Source organism: Schistocerca gregaria, chromosome 4 (genome assembly GCF_023897955.1).
Source record: "Schistocerca gregaria isolate iqSchGreg1 chromosome 4, iqSchGreg1.2, whole genome shotgun sequence".
NCBI lineage: Eukaryota > Metazoa > Arthropoda > Insecta > Orthoptera > Acrididae > Schistocerca > Schistocerca gregaria.
In genome coordinates, this window is record NC_064923.1 from 184,950,029 (window position 1) to 184,966,603 (window position 16,575).

Consider the following 16,575-nt stretch of genomic DNA (forward strand, 5'->3'; position numbering starts at 1 on the left):
CGCAAACACTCGAAAAGTACCCAAGATTAAGTCATACAAGTGTTCTATAGCACCCTTGTGTATAGATGAGCTATATACTCCCTGATAATTCTTCCAATAAACCGAAGTCGACTCCTCGCCATCCCTACAGCTGACTTTACATGCTCGTTCCATTTCATGTCATTTTGCAACGTTACGCTTAGTTATTTCATCGATGCGACTGCCTCAAGCAAGACACCGCTGATACTGAATTCGAACATTAAAAGACAGTTTTTCGTACTCGTCTGTATCGACTTACATTGCAAGCTGCCTTTCATTACACCAGATAGAAATTACGTCCGAGGCATCCAGAATCGTCCTACTCTTGTGTGTATTATGTATTGAACTGGGGACCTAGAAACGGCAGAGAGGCTTCGTCCTGCCGTAGCCCTCAGTGGCTCACAACTCCAAAACAGGCTATAGCAGTCCACCCACTACAACGCCGCCCCACACTGAACCCAGGGTTATTGTGCGGTTCGGCCCCCAGTGGACAGCCCCCCCCCCTCTCCGCCCCAAGGAATGTCTCATACCAGACAGGTGTAGCCCCAAATGTTTCCGTGGTAGAGTAATTTTGGTGTACGCATATGTGGAGACAGTGTTTGTGCAGCAGTTACCGACGTAGTATAACTAAAGCGGAATAAGGGGAACCAGCCCGCATTAGATGGAAAACCGCCTTAAGAACCATCCACAGGCTGGCCGGCACACCTGACCTCAACACTAATCCGCCGGGCGGATTCGTGCGGGGGACCTGCACTCCTTTCCTCTCGAGAAGCAGCGCGTTAGACTGCAAGGCTAGCCAGGCGGGCCATTCTACAGTTACTTAAATATGACAAAGCGTTATAGACAACAGCAACATCAGACAACAGCAGCAGATCGTTTATATATTACAAGTGAGGTCCTATCTCACTTCCCTGGGAAAGCCAGCTTCTGTGGCCGAGAGGTTCTACGCACTACAATCCTCTACTGTGCTGCTGTTACGGTCGCGAATTCGAATCCTGCCTCGGGCATGGATGTGTGTGATGTCCTTAGGTTAGTTAGGTTTAAGTAGTTCTAAGTGTAGGGGACTGGTGACCTCAGAGTTTAAGTAGTTCTAAGTGTAGGGGACTGGTGACCTCAGAAGTCCCATAGTGCTTAGAGCCATTTGAAGCATCCCTCGGCAATCCTGATATGAAATGATAATTAAATGGACACCCTAGATGCAACCTGGCGTTGATATACTTCATTGGGGACATGTTGAAAATGTGTTCCCCAACCGGGACTCGAACCCGGGATCTCCTGCTTACATGGCAGACGCTCTACCAATTTGAGCCACCGAGGGCACAGAGAATAGTGCGCCTGCAGGGACTTCTAGCATCGGCAAGATTTATCACTATCGTATTAAGTTCTTGTATGGTACGAGCAACGATCCTTTTTATAGACACATCAATTTGTATTAACTACGGCCTCTAGACAATTCTGTGTTCTCTTCAACCTAGAGTGCCACACACTGTTTTCTCAGCGATTAGCTTTCGACCATGTAAAACAATTTCTCACGGGTTGTTTTGCAATAGATGTGCACAGAAGAAAACGTTAGTTAAATAAAGGAGTAGCTGGATGTAGGGAAATTCTGTGTCGTTACTGATGAACAAGTAAAATCTTTTGAACAAAACATCATAGCAGTAGAAGACGGTGCACAGGTCGGTGAGCCTGCCGGTGTTGTGCTGGCTTCATACATAGATGATGAACGAGGTCAAGACCGCTTGCAGACGAGTTACTTTATCTGAATTACAGTGAGTGGCCTCCGGGCTGCGTATTTTATACACGCGACCACGCCTCAGCTGGCAGAGCGAAGCAGCGACGGCGCGGCTGCGGCAGGTGCGCCTCTCGGCGGCTGACAGCCGTCACTCACTGGGGGCCACTGTGCCACTTGTTGGTGGCGCCCGCGGCAAACTTGTGCGAAAAGGCGGCGCTCTGTCAACATGGCCGCGCAGCCTGTTTCATATTTCAGCCGACAGGGGCCGCGAGGAAGCAGCGCAGAGTGGCAGCGCTGCCACAGGCCGCAGTTGGAGCCACCTGCGTCGTAGCCGTGTGCATAACCAGCCAGAGTGGATGAGGTGGCAAGCAAAATCAGCTTTCTGTTTTGGTCCTTCATTTCTTTAAGAAGCATTTAGTGTGACTTTCCATTGTAATGATATTTAAGTATTTACTTTGTTATAAAGATTGTTTCCACTAATTTTACGAAATGTGTTTCTTTGACAAACGAAATTAAATCGCACTATTAGAACAGCAACTTCGTATTCCGACGGTATAAAAAAGTTTATTGCCAGCATTTCACCGATAGAGACTTCGCCCCCTTTCCTTTCCCGTCATCTGTCCACATTCCCCCCATCTGACCTCGGCTGTGGTATATCATATTTGTGCCAATTTTTTGGTGCAATGTTCAAGTGAATGTTCAGTGTTCGTCTTTCCGAAGTGTTGCGAACAGAAACCATGTTGTCGCTGGGTGTAAATGTTATATCTCTTGCGAACAGAAACCAGACTGTCGCCATGTTTTTTTTTAGTTGTATGTCTATTCCTTTACCTGTCTGCTTCATATGTATTTTATTAGCATCATCAACCATTTGTTTTATGTTTTAAGTTCCACGATTTTCCGCCATTTTACCATTTAAGTCACCGACTTTATCGCCTGTTTTTATCTTCATCTTTTTAAAACGAATGCTGTAGGCTGAAGAGCGGCGTACTAAGCCGCTGCCAGCCCGCTCCCTTCGGGGGGAATCGAAACTCAAAAAAAGAAAAAAAACCGAAAAGGAAGTGAGACTTGAGAGGGAGAAGAAGTGGGGGCGTATGTCCTAGATAAAAATCACAAAATCTGTACATAGTGTTTCAACGAGGTACAGCGTGTAAAACTGCTCCAGGTGATCCACTGGCACGATTAGCTTCTAGGGCAAACTTGAACTTTTAAAGAAGAATAAGTTACAGTATTTGCAGGTTCATGTTTTACCCTCTACATCATGACAATGATAGATAGTAATCAATTCTACTTCAGGTGCCCTACTCACTAATTCCTAGTGAAAGCCGATAATATAAAGGAGTGGTCAAAATGAGGCGTTTCTGCTGCGTATATGCAACATAGCGTGTCGCCAATGCTGGTATACAGGGTAGTTTTGAAGGTAGGAGACGAGGTACTGGCAGACGTAAAGCTGTGAGGATGGGCTGTGAGTCGTGCTTGGGTAGCTCAGTTGGTAGAGCACTTTCCTGCTAAAGATAAAGGTCCCGAGTTCCAGTCTCGGTCCGGCACACAGTTTTAATCTGCCAGAAAGTTTCATATCAGCGAACACTACGCTGCAGAGTGAAAAAATCATTCCAGAAAATTCAGTTTAAAAAGTTGTAAGGGGTTGCAGAGTAGGTTGTGGGGCCCGCCGGATCCTGTTCATGTCAGTTACACTCATAGCGTAGAAGATAGCGCTCAAAACTACTCAGCCTTTGGCTCGGGTTGGATCCTTACTTCCGTCTGAGGTCCAGTTTTTGTATCACTGTGTTGTTACGTTTCAGGAAACCTACCGAAGGACACGTTTGGTGACACCGTTTCTGGCGGGCCGCTTTAATTCGTGCGCTCAACGGCCTCACTGCCTAATTTAAATGCTAATGAACTCGGAAACGACGCACAGTACCGAATTTTTTTGTTAACAGTTATTTCTCAGCACAACCTACCCTGCAACAGCCTTAGAAGCTTATCTGACTGTTTCTGACGAGGCTGTGTAAGCACCGACATGTAGGAGCGGGATTAGTGTAGCACTCGTATCTGTACGAAGTGCGTACAGTAAATGCGGAATCGTGAACTATGGCAAAGTTGTTATCAAATGCATCCAGACCGGACCAACGTTCTTTTATTCTTTTCTTGGCTGCAGATAGACAAACACTGGTAGACTTCCATCGGGAAATGAAGAGACTGAGAGCATGTGCGTCGAAAACCACTGTTGTAGAATTGTGAGCGACGTTCTGGGTGCTGGGAGCTGCTGCTTCATGATAATGCACATCTCCATAAGGCAAACATCGTAGAGCAAAAGATACGCCAACCGTAGTAAGAGGCACTCGAGCTCTCGCCCTATAGTCCAGATCTCTCCCCATACCGCTACCATTCCTTTAAAAAAATCCATGAGATGTCAATGATTTCTGGACATCTATATGTGCGGCATGCAGTTAAGGACTTCTTCACGCAGCAGGGCGCGGTGTTTTACCAAAAGGGTATCTTCAATCTGGTTCATCGATGTGATGATTGCCTCAGTACTAAGGGTGATTTTACCTGGCTGGCATAACGATTCTGAACTGTACGGTCTTCGAACTGACACTTTGTTCGGCCATTATATAAGAGCAGGAAGAAATCTTCAAATGGTTCAAATGGCTCTGAGCACTATGGGGCTTAACATCTGAGGTCATGGGTCCCCATGACTTAGAAGTACTTGAACCTAACTAACGTAAAGACATTAGACACATCCATGTAAGAGGCAGGATCCGAACCTGCGACCGTTCAAATGGCTCTGAGCACTATGGGAATTAACTTCTGAGGTCATCAGTCCCCTAGAACAGTGGTGGCCGAAGAAATCTTCCTCACTCAATTAAGCCTCCGGAGTTTTCTAGGAAACAGTATCCCAGCATTAAGTCAGGAGTTTATCATAAAATAGCTGTACAAGAACATCGCTAATTTATAATAATTTGACCTCCGAAGTTCACTATCACTACATATAACAAAACTTTTTTCAATTGATTTATATTAGAAACGGAGAACATTAATATCCTAAACGTAAAACTATTCCGACAGGGGCCAGGCAATACTTTTCTCTTTGCTGGCGATCAGATTTACTCCAAAAGAACCTATGAATCATAGGGAATTGCCAAAAACTGAAACCAAACAGTGACACCATTCTGAGCAAAGATATCATAATATCACATGTATGCTAACATACGCTGATGAACTAAAACTTTGTAACCACAGCCCATTGCGTGATTAAACGCTGTCTTGAGGCAAGTGTTGCTGTATGACGAGTGTTCACCGGAGGAGAGAAGAATGGTGAATATTTGTAGCAGTGATATGAACCCAAAGTGTGGTAATCCATTGACATAACCGACTTTGACAATGGATTGATTGTTAAAGCAAGGCACCTGAGAAAGAACACCGCAGGCTGCTGTCGTGAGCATTTATGGAGAGTGGTTGAAGAGCGTTGAAACCATTAGTAGATAACAATGTGTTCGACGCACACACCTGGTCATAAAAGATGGAGATCGGCAGCATGCCCGGTCAAGGTAGAATAGGCAGTACTCTGACTACAGAGTACATTGCTGGGGCCAGCATGTGTGTTTCGGACTGGAGCGCATTGCTGAGCGCACCTAGTTGCAATACGGCTCCTCCGCATACTGGATGATAAATTAAGAAAAATGTGTTGCCTGGTCGGATCAATTACGTTTCTTCTTAAACAAGGTCGTTGACCGTGTGAATGGATCATCGAATCGTGCATCGCGCCACGGGCACATGATGGAGGAGATAGTATTACACTATTGGGAATATTCACTTGGAATTCCGCTGGACCAGAGGTAGTAATCGGAGGCACCATGGTAGCTGTCGACTAGGTGAACTTTGTTGCTGGTTACTTGCATTCTTTCGTCGTTGACTTCATCCCACTACAGTGATGACACTTCCCTTCAGGAAAATTGTCCCTGTCACAAAGCCAGAGGGGTTTTAGGAGCCTGATAGTAAACTCGCGTTAGTGCACTGGGCATTAAAATCACCAGTTGCACCTCGATGGAACACTTGTGGCACGCCATGTTGAGCCAGCTTCGGGATGTAGCGATAAGCGGGAAATCCGGGTTCGTATCCTGGTCCAGCCCAAATTTTCATTGTCGTCATTCCATTCTATAGCTGATGATTCTTTTCATTAGCAATTGCGTTTTCACATAATGTATTTACGATATGTATTTGAAGGCCGTTGAAAACACGAGTAGGCGACAAGGTATTCGACATACACACCTTAACACATAACGTGGAGATCGGCAACATTCCTGGTCTGTAAAATAAAATATACATTGACCTGAGATTGATGTGACGACAAAGTGAAATGAAGGTGTCACTACATTTGTTTCGGACCGGAGCGCACTTGTCAGCCTAGCTAGCGGAAATAGGGCTCCGCAAGACATTAGATGGTGGGTTAATGGAAGGCTGTCTCCTGGTAGGATGAATCAAGTTTCTTGTTATGCAAAATTGAAGGCAATGTATGAATACAGCGTCATTCAGTCGAATGGATGCTCAAAACATGCACTGCACCCCAGATGCCAACTATATGAGATATTATGAGGCTATAGGGGGCACTTAGTTGGACGTCCATGGGACCTGTGGTAGTAATCGAAGGCAGTATAATGTACTGAGACTAAGATTACTTTGTGTCTAACAGACTGGACTGGCGAGGGCAGTGTTGCCGATGTGCACCCAGCCACGCTTAACAAGGCGCTGGATGTACTTACAAAACAGGCAACGCAGCGAACATGCAGCGCTCCAGAAAGATCTACGATTGAATGGCGGCTGGCTCCTACCACTCGACTCGCTGAAACGTGAGTCGCTAAGTCTTTTTCTTTCGGAGAATAGTTATCGACTATGTGAACAATGTTGCTGACCACTTGCTTTGTTTAGAGGTTCATGTGCTCCCATTACAGTGGTGCCATCTTCCTTCAGGAGAACTGACCATTCCGCAATACCAGAAACGTGGTACAGTTATTTGAGGAGCCTTATAGCAATGTCACCTTCATTCATTGACCACCAAATTCGCCATATCAGCTCGATGGAACACATCTGAGACGCCATCTGTAGCCAGCTTCTGTCACAAATTCACTGGCTGGAAATGTACAGGATCTGCGTGACCTGTGCTTAAACATTTGTTGTCAAATATCTTTGAATACCATCAAAGGTCTTATCGAATCCAAGCCACGCAAAATCACTGTTGCATTCCGTTTCACAGGCGGACCAATGCTCTATTAATCACTGTGTCGTTACGGTCTTGGTCATTACAACAGAACTAGCAATATACCAGCATCAACATCTATGATTACACGCAGCAAGTCGCATTACGGTGTGTGGTAGAGGGGGCTTTGCGCACTAGTGTCATTTCTAGCTTTTCCTGTTCTACTAGCGAGTTGTGCGCAGGAAGCTGATGAGCCTCTGTGTGATCTCGAATCTCTCTAATTTGATCCTCACGGTCTTTTTGCGACTCATACGAAGGTTGACTCTTTCAGGAACGTAGGCTCTCGGAACTTAAACACGAGGCCTATTCGGAAAGAGAGATCCGTTTGGTCGCAAAATGGAAACCACTGTGAAAATCAATTATGCTTTATTCGCAACAGTTAGCTACATCTTCCATCTACTTATCTACATAGTCGCCACTCTGATTTAGACATTCGCGATAGCGTTGTACCAACTTTCCAATACTCTTGTCGTAGAAGCAAGCCTCATGTGCTTCCTGCAAATTCTCTGTGCAAGTCTACAGCTCGTTGTCTGTGCCAGAACATTTTCTTCACAGCTAGCCATTGGGGTGAGTAGAGATAAAACTTAGGGAGAGTCAATTACAGGCTCTGTTGTGGGGGATCAAGCACTTCAAGGCTGATTGCCCCTTCAGAGTGCGGCCAAGAATTGTCATACAGAAAGAAACGTATGACAGTTCTGTTATGTGGGCTGCATGACATCAGGCGAAATCTCACACCTGGCCCTTGTACTTGGCGGGAGACACTATTGTTCTAAGCGTCTTTATGTGCTCAGTGTTCGCTCATAAATGTAAAGAGCGGCGTGACGCGACCGACGGGCATACTAGAGCCACTGTCCAACACACCTGTGCAAAGCTTCATCGGATTTTCACTGTAGTTTCCATGTCGCACCCCATCGGACATTACTTTCCGGACAGCGCTCGTTGTAAGTATAAGCCTCTCTTGCAGCATCTTCCACTGCAGTTGGGTGAGCGCTAACTAAACGAGCCAGTAACGAAACACACTGCTCTTCTTTGGATCTTCTCTGTTGATCCTATCTGGTACAGATCCTAGACTGATGAGCAATATTAAAGTTCAGGTCGAACGAGTTTTCTATAAGCTACTTTCTCTGCTTAGGGACTACATTTCCTGAAAATTTTCCTGATGACTGTCAGTCTGGCATCAGCATTACCCATGATTAGGTTCATGTGGTCTTTCCACTTTTAATCATTCAATACGCATACTGCAGTACATTTTGTAACTGCTTCCAGTGATTGTTTCGCAGTATTCTAATCATGTAGTAATGGGACATTCTGTTTATGTATTCGCAGTACGTTGCATTTGCTTATGTTGAGGCTCAATTCTCGCTCCCTGCACCAAGTGTGGATCCTCTCCAAGCCTTCTTGCGTTTTACTACATTTCTCTAGTGCATCACGATTTCTCTGTATGCAACAGCATCATCCGCGATGGGCATAATGGAAGTTCGACGTTATCGACTAAATTATAGACCTATAACACTCCCCAGCGCTCGCCAGAAGTTACTTTAACGCATTAACGTCTGAAGACCTGTCTTCTTTGAGGACGACATTTCTTGTTCTGTTTGCTAGACAGTCTTCAGTCCAGTCATACAGATGGTCGGATACGACGTATGATCGTATTTTGTTCTTGGTGCAGTGCGGAATTGTGATTCTAACAAAGGAGATTTTTGTTTTCTAGAAATGTTATAATAGGATAGCATAAAAAATTCTACAACAGATTGACAGATTGACGTCAGAGATAAAGACCTGATCGATGTCGCTTTTTGAAAATTGTGCGTGCTTTTTTATATTTCTTTTTTTTTTACGTTAGGAACGAGTTGGGTTGGGTTGTTTGCGGGAGGATACCAGACAGCGAGGTCATCGGTCTCATCGGATAAGGGAACGACGGATCAGGAAGTCGGCCTTGCCCTTCCAAAGTAACCATCCTGGCATGTGCGTGGAGCGATTTAGGGAAATCACGGAAAACCTAAATCAGGATAGCCGGACGCGGGATTGTACCGTCGTCCTCCCGAATGCGAGTCCAGTGCGCTAGCCACTGCACCACCTCGCTAGGACATTAGAAATGCTTCAATCCTCCAGAGATTCACTTTGCACAGCTGATAGAAGAGGGCCAACTTCTTTCCCATACTTTGCGTGGAACTGAACTGCTATCCCATTAGATAAAATGGCCTGAACGCTTCACTCATGAAATGCCGTATGCTAATTCTGGCTTCACTTGGTTTGTGTTTGTATGTGAGGCTTTGGCTAGCTGTATATTTCGCGTGAAACTCTATTTGATGTCGTAGCAACTTTCTAATACGTTTGTCGAACCATGGCCTGGTCTCTTCATCCCCGTAACTCTTCTCGGTACTTACCAGTCTAAAGCGTATTGTGCATTGCTCTTGAACTTTGCCCATTGGTGTTCAATATTGTCAGTGCGGGACATGAAATTTTCATGTTGACCTGTATTTCTATTTAGCCGTATACAGTGAAGCTGTAAAGGCCTTATGATGACTGGTGCCCTGCTCTACGCTGATTCCAACAGTGCGGCTATTTTTCTCACCAGCAGGTCTAAGATGTTACCAATCACGCGTCGGTTATCTAATTAACTGCAGAAGGTAGTACAAGGATTAGGCGTCTAGGAACAATTTAACACTCTTCCCTGTTCCTGCTATCGTCCTAATCATTTGAGTCTCCCAGTCTATAGATGATAGGTTTAAATTTGCACCATAAAATTTACGCGAAATGTTATCCAAGTCTCCCCTCAACCGTTCCGCCACTACTGCTGAAGCAGGTGGTCTATAAAAGCATCCGATGACCATGTTCGATCCACAACTAACATTTACCTTCATAAAAATTCTGAACCTGTACTAACACCAGTAGATATATGTTGAATCCTGCCTAGTTGTCAAAGATGGGGTGTCTAGGGAACCTCCTTCTAGGATCGCTAGACAACAATTCAAGCAAATCGTATTAATGAGTTTTATTACGGAAAGTACATTACAATACTTAACATTGTGTTAAACAGGTGTGTCGCAAGAAAAGGGCAACAGACAAAATAAACAATGTTCTTCAGTATATACAGTTACTAAGTCGCTGGTCTTTATGTGCCTAGCCTTGATGCTGCAGTAGAACTGACCAAGGCCAGTCGGCGCGGCGCTTACGTCTTCTTCAAATAGAGGCCGCTGCCTTCGCGTTGTCGTCCTGGAGAGTAGTCTGCCAGCGTGCGATTGGCTGACGTCTTCTTCACAGCCCTCTCTGCTCTCTCCTTTCCGAATGGCGTGCCAGCGCTTGACTTTACGCCTCAACAATATTCTCTTTTATTACTTTCTTATTGCTTTTAACACGCCTCCACCGAATAGCGTTCAACTGATCATTGCGATATATGCCAATCGGAGTTAATAATTTCATTGCTATCAACGTTTAGTTTCAACCAGATTTCTGTCCCCAGTACTACGAGGTGTGGACAAAAAATAACGATGTGATGCTGTCATGGAGTTAGTATGCATGTGATTAAGGCGAACGACCAATAGCTATGACGCATTGACCCTTTTCAGTCGAATGCGGGATCTCTGGTGCCTGTAGACAAATGGAGTGACCGTGAACTTTGTATCTGTAAGAGGTGTTATTCTGTTTTGCCAGATAACTGATAAGTGTAATAAGAGATGAACACATTGTCGCGAAATTTCACATGAAACTAGGAAAAGCTGCTACTGAAACCTATATTTTACTAAAAGATGTGTATGGCGAAGACTATTTATCACTTACGCGAATTCTTAAGTAGTTCAGGCGTTTCTAAGATGGCCGAGATGACACTGAAGGTGACTCACACCTGTACTCCCGTCAACATCAAAACTGATGAAAATAACGAAAATGTAGGTAATCCGATTTCATCTGAACGTCAGTAGACTATTCTTTCGATTGCTGAAAGTAGTTATTGACAGACAGTGCATAAGGCAAATTTTACATAAGCAATTTAACATTTGTGCGAAACTGGTGCCAAAAATTCGCATGATCGAACGAAAAGAAGCTCATGAGAATGTTTGTACTGACACTTTGAAAAACGATCCTAATTTTTGAAGGAGGGATAATATGTGAGAAATATCAGGTTTTCAAGGATGATCCAGAAACTAAGCCCGCCGCTGTGGCCGAGCGGTTCTAGGCTCTTCAGTTCGGATCCGCGCTGCTGCTACGGTAGCAGGTTCGAATCCTGCCTCGGGCAGGGATGTGTGTGTTGTCCTTAGGTTAGTAAGGTTAAAGTAGTTCTGAGTCTAGGAGACTGATGACCTCAGACGTTAAGTACCAACTCCGTGAGAAAATACTCGAATTGTGGAGGAGCAAGTGATGAGTTCCCCATCAAGGCAATGCACCAGATTATACCGCATTGTCGGTTAAGAGGTTTCTAGCGAAGTAGAACAGCGATAAATCTCTATTAAAGGGAACAAGACTACAGTCGGCTGAAGCAGCGAAAGAAAATCGGGACGCGCTGTTTCCGTCAATGGAATATTCGCATGGAGCACTTTAGGGATAGAAGAGGGGAGTATACTGACTATAGCTGAATATGCATGTTTTTAAAATAGAGTGTTTTACAGCAATACTCCAGTTATTTTATAGCTACGCCTCATGTGTGGGCATTTTTATGGTTTATAAGCGAGACTAATTGCGGGACCTCCCCATACAGACTCCTGCACTTAACTAATAATATATCAATATTTCCTATCTGCTGTGTGATATGATGAATGCTGACCAGTCTGGACTTAGAACGCGTCGGACCGCTGGAGTGATTTCTCTGTCCCAAAAAAACCGACAAATGCACTCCACAAGTACTCCGCTACGTTTTTAGCTGGTTCCTGCATGTAATCCTGACCTTACCTATGTTGAGGGGTCGCACATTCATCCAGCCAGTAGCGGAGTTCGAGAAATCCACATCCAAGATGGATACGGAATTGAATGACTATCTGGTTTAATACTTTGTCCCATTTTGTCTTGGACGCTCTACTTTAACGACGGTGGCACACGAATAGTTTAAAAATTCAGCCATTTCTGAAGTGCTTCCATCCTTTGCCGTTTTGGACTTCAGATAAATCTCTCTGTTTCAGCATTACGACTACGATTGCACTGATTCCACGTCTCGCCGACACGTTTTTTATACCGACCACTGTTGCTGCTGCCACGTGACGTTTGTGAGTGGTTGGTGCACATTGACGTTGACCGTAGAAGGTGGTCACGGTACTGTGACAGTGTAGATTACCTAGTTTTAACGAAACTGCAAAACAATTTAGAGAAGCATTTCGTGAGATTATGAACGTACGCACCCGTTTCTAAGCTAGTAAAAATATAGACAAGGACAAGAGAAAGGTGCCTAAACACATTTTCTCACAATCATTCAGTCTGGCAATATGTAACGGTGCAGTCTCTATGGGTTGCGTAGAATCGTATTTTTTCCTATACAACAGAATTTACTGAATGTTAGCTCACACCGTATACAGTAACGTAACATTTTCTATGACAATTACGTTCTCGATGAGAACCTGAAATGGCAGCAAGAATCGAAGATCGGAGCGCGAGTCATAGTAGTTGGTTTACTGCGTAGCATGGACCTGTTTTTATGTAATTTATCGCTGTTTCTCGCATTATAAAGTTACGCTGCATCGTTTTTATGTGTAATATAAAGTGAGTTACTGCAACTGAAAAATGATATTATTTTCTGTTATCATACAGAATGAGCAACTGTCAGTGCTTTAACAGTATCCTGACGTGGGCCTGTGTTCTACATATTTAACTCACGATATTTTGGCGGGAACCTCCACCGTTACAATTAGAGAAAGCGTGAAGGTATTTTGTTTAAAGCGAATGAACACTGGATGAGATCTCGGTGCTCGTTGTTATTATTGACACACGGTAGACTGGAAATTCGGAGAAGCCATAACTGAAGGTAATGGCTAGAGCCTTGAAGGTAAGTAACAGGTTCTATAGGAAAAGAAATATTTTTAAATATACCTGGGGCGATACACGTTATTGATCATAGACTCCGTAGAAGCTAACAGGAAAACAGCATGTCTAGTGAATGATTACTAGTATACACAGGATACAGTATACATAAAGCGACCATAATCCGCTGTTGGCCGAAATACTTATGACAACTAAATGGTCAAAAACTAAGATATAGATTAGTACTCGACAGAGGACGTGATGATATACAGGGTGAAGGAAAATTCGCGCACCGGAAGTTCGCAATGCGATTTCTCACATATTGCAATAATAATAGGTCTCTCACAAAGCTTCTGCGAGTATTTAGGGCAGTAAATTTACATGTAAGACTTACGATCTGCCAATATCACTTTTACGGTAACTGCTTCTCTTAGCATATAGCAGTAGTGCTGTGCAGTCGATCCAGTGGACAGCGTTTTGGGTTACCATGCAGGAGGTCGAGCTTTCGATTTTGGGTTAAGGCTCACTTGCCTTTATTTGCTAAATATAGTCTGTATCGTACGATATCTGGCATGTTATCGTCACACTGTGATTACAATGGCTCTTCTACAAAACATTTGCAGAAACCGTCGGCTGTTAAAGAAGCCTTTTGCACGTCGTGGACGCGAATTGTTTCGCACCACTGTATCTACTGGATTCCAAATCTGTTCCGTGTGTACTCATTCCCTCACGGCCCCAATGGTTAATACGACGTACAAAAGGCTTCTTTAAAAGCTAACAACTGAAAACGTTTGTATTCCCATTTCTGTGTTCGTGGTACATAACTGCAAATGTGTTGTAGAAGACCCACAGTAATCACTGTAAGACGATTAAGAAGCCGGAAACCGTATCACGCAGACTAAATTTAGCAAATAAAAACAAATACGTGTCAAACCAGAATCGAACCCTCGACCTCCTGTATGATAACCCAAAACACTATCTACTGTATGAACTAAACAGCGCTGCTGTAAGTCCTAACAAATGTAGTTACCGTACAAGTGATTACAGTGTTGCTAGATTGCCAATCTTCAACGTCCATTTACTGCCCGAAATATGCCCAGGGCGAAATTTTCTGAGACATTTTTGTATAGTTAATATGTGAGGAATAGCGTTGCCAAGTCTGAGTGCGCGGTTCACCCTGTATATGCTGACCGTATTGGCCATACTAAGAACACGATGGTCAAAAGCTATGAAACAACCAGCAGTAGAAAAGAAATTGAAGTAAAATAAAGACCTACACTGATGAATGAAAAATAAATATCAGGCATATATCAGCAAAGATTAAAAAAATATCTGATGGAAAATGAAACGGGGAAGAATAATATTTACAAATGTCAGGAGATAAAGAAGTGTATGAAAATAGCGGAGGATGAATTGTTGCGAAAACAAAACACCTGCAAATGAAATTATGGTTTCAGAATGTGGAATGACGAAACAGAAAAGGCTGTCAGTGATCAGCCAATAACGTGTGGAACGTACTTGCACCTAAAAACAGAGCAAGCTAGACAATGTTATATAGGTGACAGAAAAACTGCGAAACCTCTAACAACAAGAGCACATAGGAACAGTTGGGAAACATTCGAAAGTGAATTGAAATACGATGTATATGGTAGACAACACTTCGCCTATAAAGACAAAAATGGTTCAAATGGCTCTAAGCACCATCGGACTTAACATCTGAGGTCATCAGACCCCTAGACTTACAACTACTTAAATCTAACTAAGCTAAGGACATCACACATATCCATGCCCGAGGCAGGATTCGAACCTGCGACTGTAGCAGCAACGCGGTTCTAGACTGAAGCACCTAGAAGATCTCGGTCACAGCAGCCGGCTATGTTGAGATAAGCGACTTTGGCAAAAGGCAAATTATTATTACGTAGAGTATCTTGAGAATGGTGAAGCTGGTCGAGTGTTCACGTGCTACAGTCGTGAGCATCTACGGAAAGAGGTAGAAAGTCAGTGAAACTACCACTAGGCGTTACATGGACGGACGTCCACGACTCTTCACAGAACGTGGAGTCCGGAGGCTCGTCTGCTCTGTAAAGTAGGATACATGGTGATCTGCAGCATATCTACCGAAAGAGCCCAATGCTGGTGCACGCGCGAGTGTTTCGGAGCACATCGTTCGTTGTACGTTGTTTAACTTTGAGACAACCCCTACATGTTTACATGTTGACCCAACGACATCGCCAGTTACGATTGCAGTGGCACTGGACCAACGTGATTCGTACGTAGATCAACAGAAGCGTGTCGGCTCTTCGAGTGAATAACATTTTTGCTGCACTAGGTCGCTGGTCGTCTCCACGAACGCCGCCATCGTGGTGGACGGCGGCTCTAAATGTGTAGTGCTCCACGGACGCAGTTGGTAGGAGCAGTATTATGCTGTGGGAGACATTCTCCTGCTCTTGCATGGGACCTGTGATAGTCATAGAAGACACGCTGACAGCTAAAAAACCACCTACAGCCTTCCAGGTCTCGGAGCCACAACAGTGCTACAGTGGTTTGAGGTGCATTGTAGTGAACTCGCGGTGATGTCTAGGCGACTAGATTCGCCTGATTTAAATCCTATGGAATGCGTCTAGGTCGATATCGGGCGCCATCATAGCGTACACAAACTACATGACCTCTGCGTAGACGTGTGAGGTCTCATACCTCCAAATACTTACCAAGAAGGTGTCGTATCCCTGATGCGCAGAATCATTGTTGCATTTCGTTCCAAAGACGGAGAAACAAGATATTAAGCAGGTCGTCATAATGTTTTGGCTCATCAGAGACCACCTTTCAGAAACCTGAACAACCACCTTTTGAAGCACTAAGTGCAGCGAGACAATCAGGAATCGAGTCAGTGAGCTTGTGGAAGGTACCGAAAGACATCTCGACTCCAGTGTTCTGGCCAGTGGGTTCTCGAGTGAGGATCCATGATGCGAACAGTCCGAGCAAGGTGGCTGCAGAGATAACAGACTAACTTTTGATTTGAGGAATATTGGTGGCTAGGGAGTCATCCTGGTGCTCTTCAAACCCCACACAAGGTGTGTGGACTGTTACATTATCCTGCTGTCATGCCGATGATGAACAAAGTGAGTGCAGGGGTGGGCAAGGTCTCCAGGAATAGATTCATACAGGTATTGATATATTGTGCGTTTCAGAATGACGAGGTCACCCAGGGAATGGCATAAAAACATTTCCCACAACATAACTGTTGCAGGGAATTTATTTTCAGAAGTTTCACACCGTGCACATCAATGGCCGTCTGTCCGATGGAGTAGGCCTGTAACATTTATCCAAAAAACGAATAAGTAACTCGTTTAGAGAATGAAGTGCATGCTCAACACTTCGATGAGACTATATCAATCTGAGCTCAAGTGCCGGCCGCAGTGGCCGTGCGTTTCTAGGCGCTACAGTCTGGAGCCGAACGACCGCTACGGTCGCAGGTTCGAATCCCGCCTCGGGCATGGATGTGTGTGATGTCCTTAGGTTAGTTAGGTTTAATTAGTTCTAAGTTCTAGGCGACTGATTACCTCAGAAGTTAAGTCGCATAGTGCTCAGAGCCATTTGAACCATTTCTTGAGCTCAAGTGAACGTTTTT

The 16,575-nt window shown here is 44.4% G+C and overlaps 1 protein-coding gene and 1 non-coding gene across 3 annotated transcripts in view; both read right to left on the reverse strand.

The window, feature by feature from the left end:
* LOC126267159 (glutamate receptor 1-like) overlaps positions 1–16,575 on the reverse strand; it is a 1,368,697-nt gene that overhangs the window by 846,870 nt on the left and 505,252 nt on the right. The window lies entirely within an intron of this gene.
* Positions 1,263–1,336, reverse strand: Trnat-ugu (transfer RNA threonine (anticodon UGU)). Its single transcript has one exon. It is a non-coding gene; the product is annotated as a tRNA-Thr (tRNA).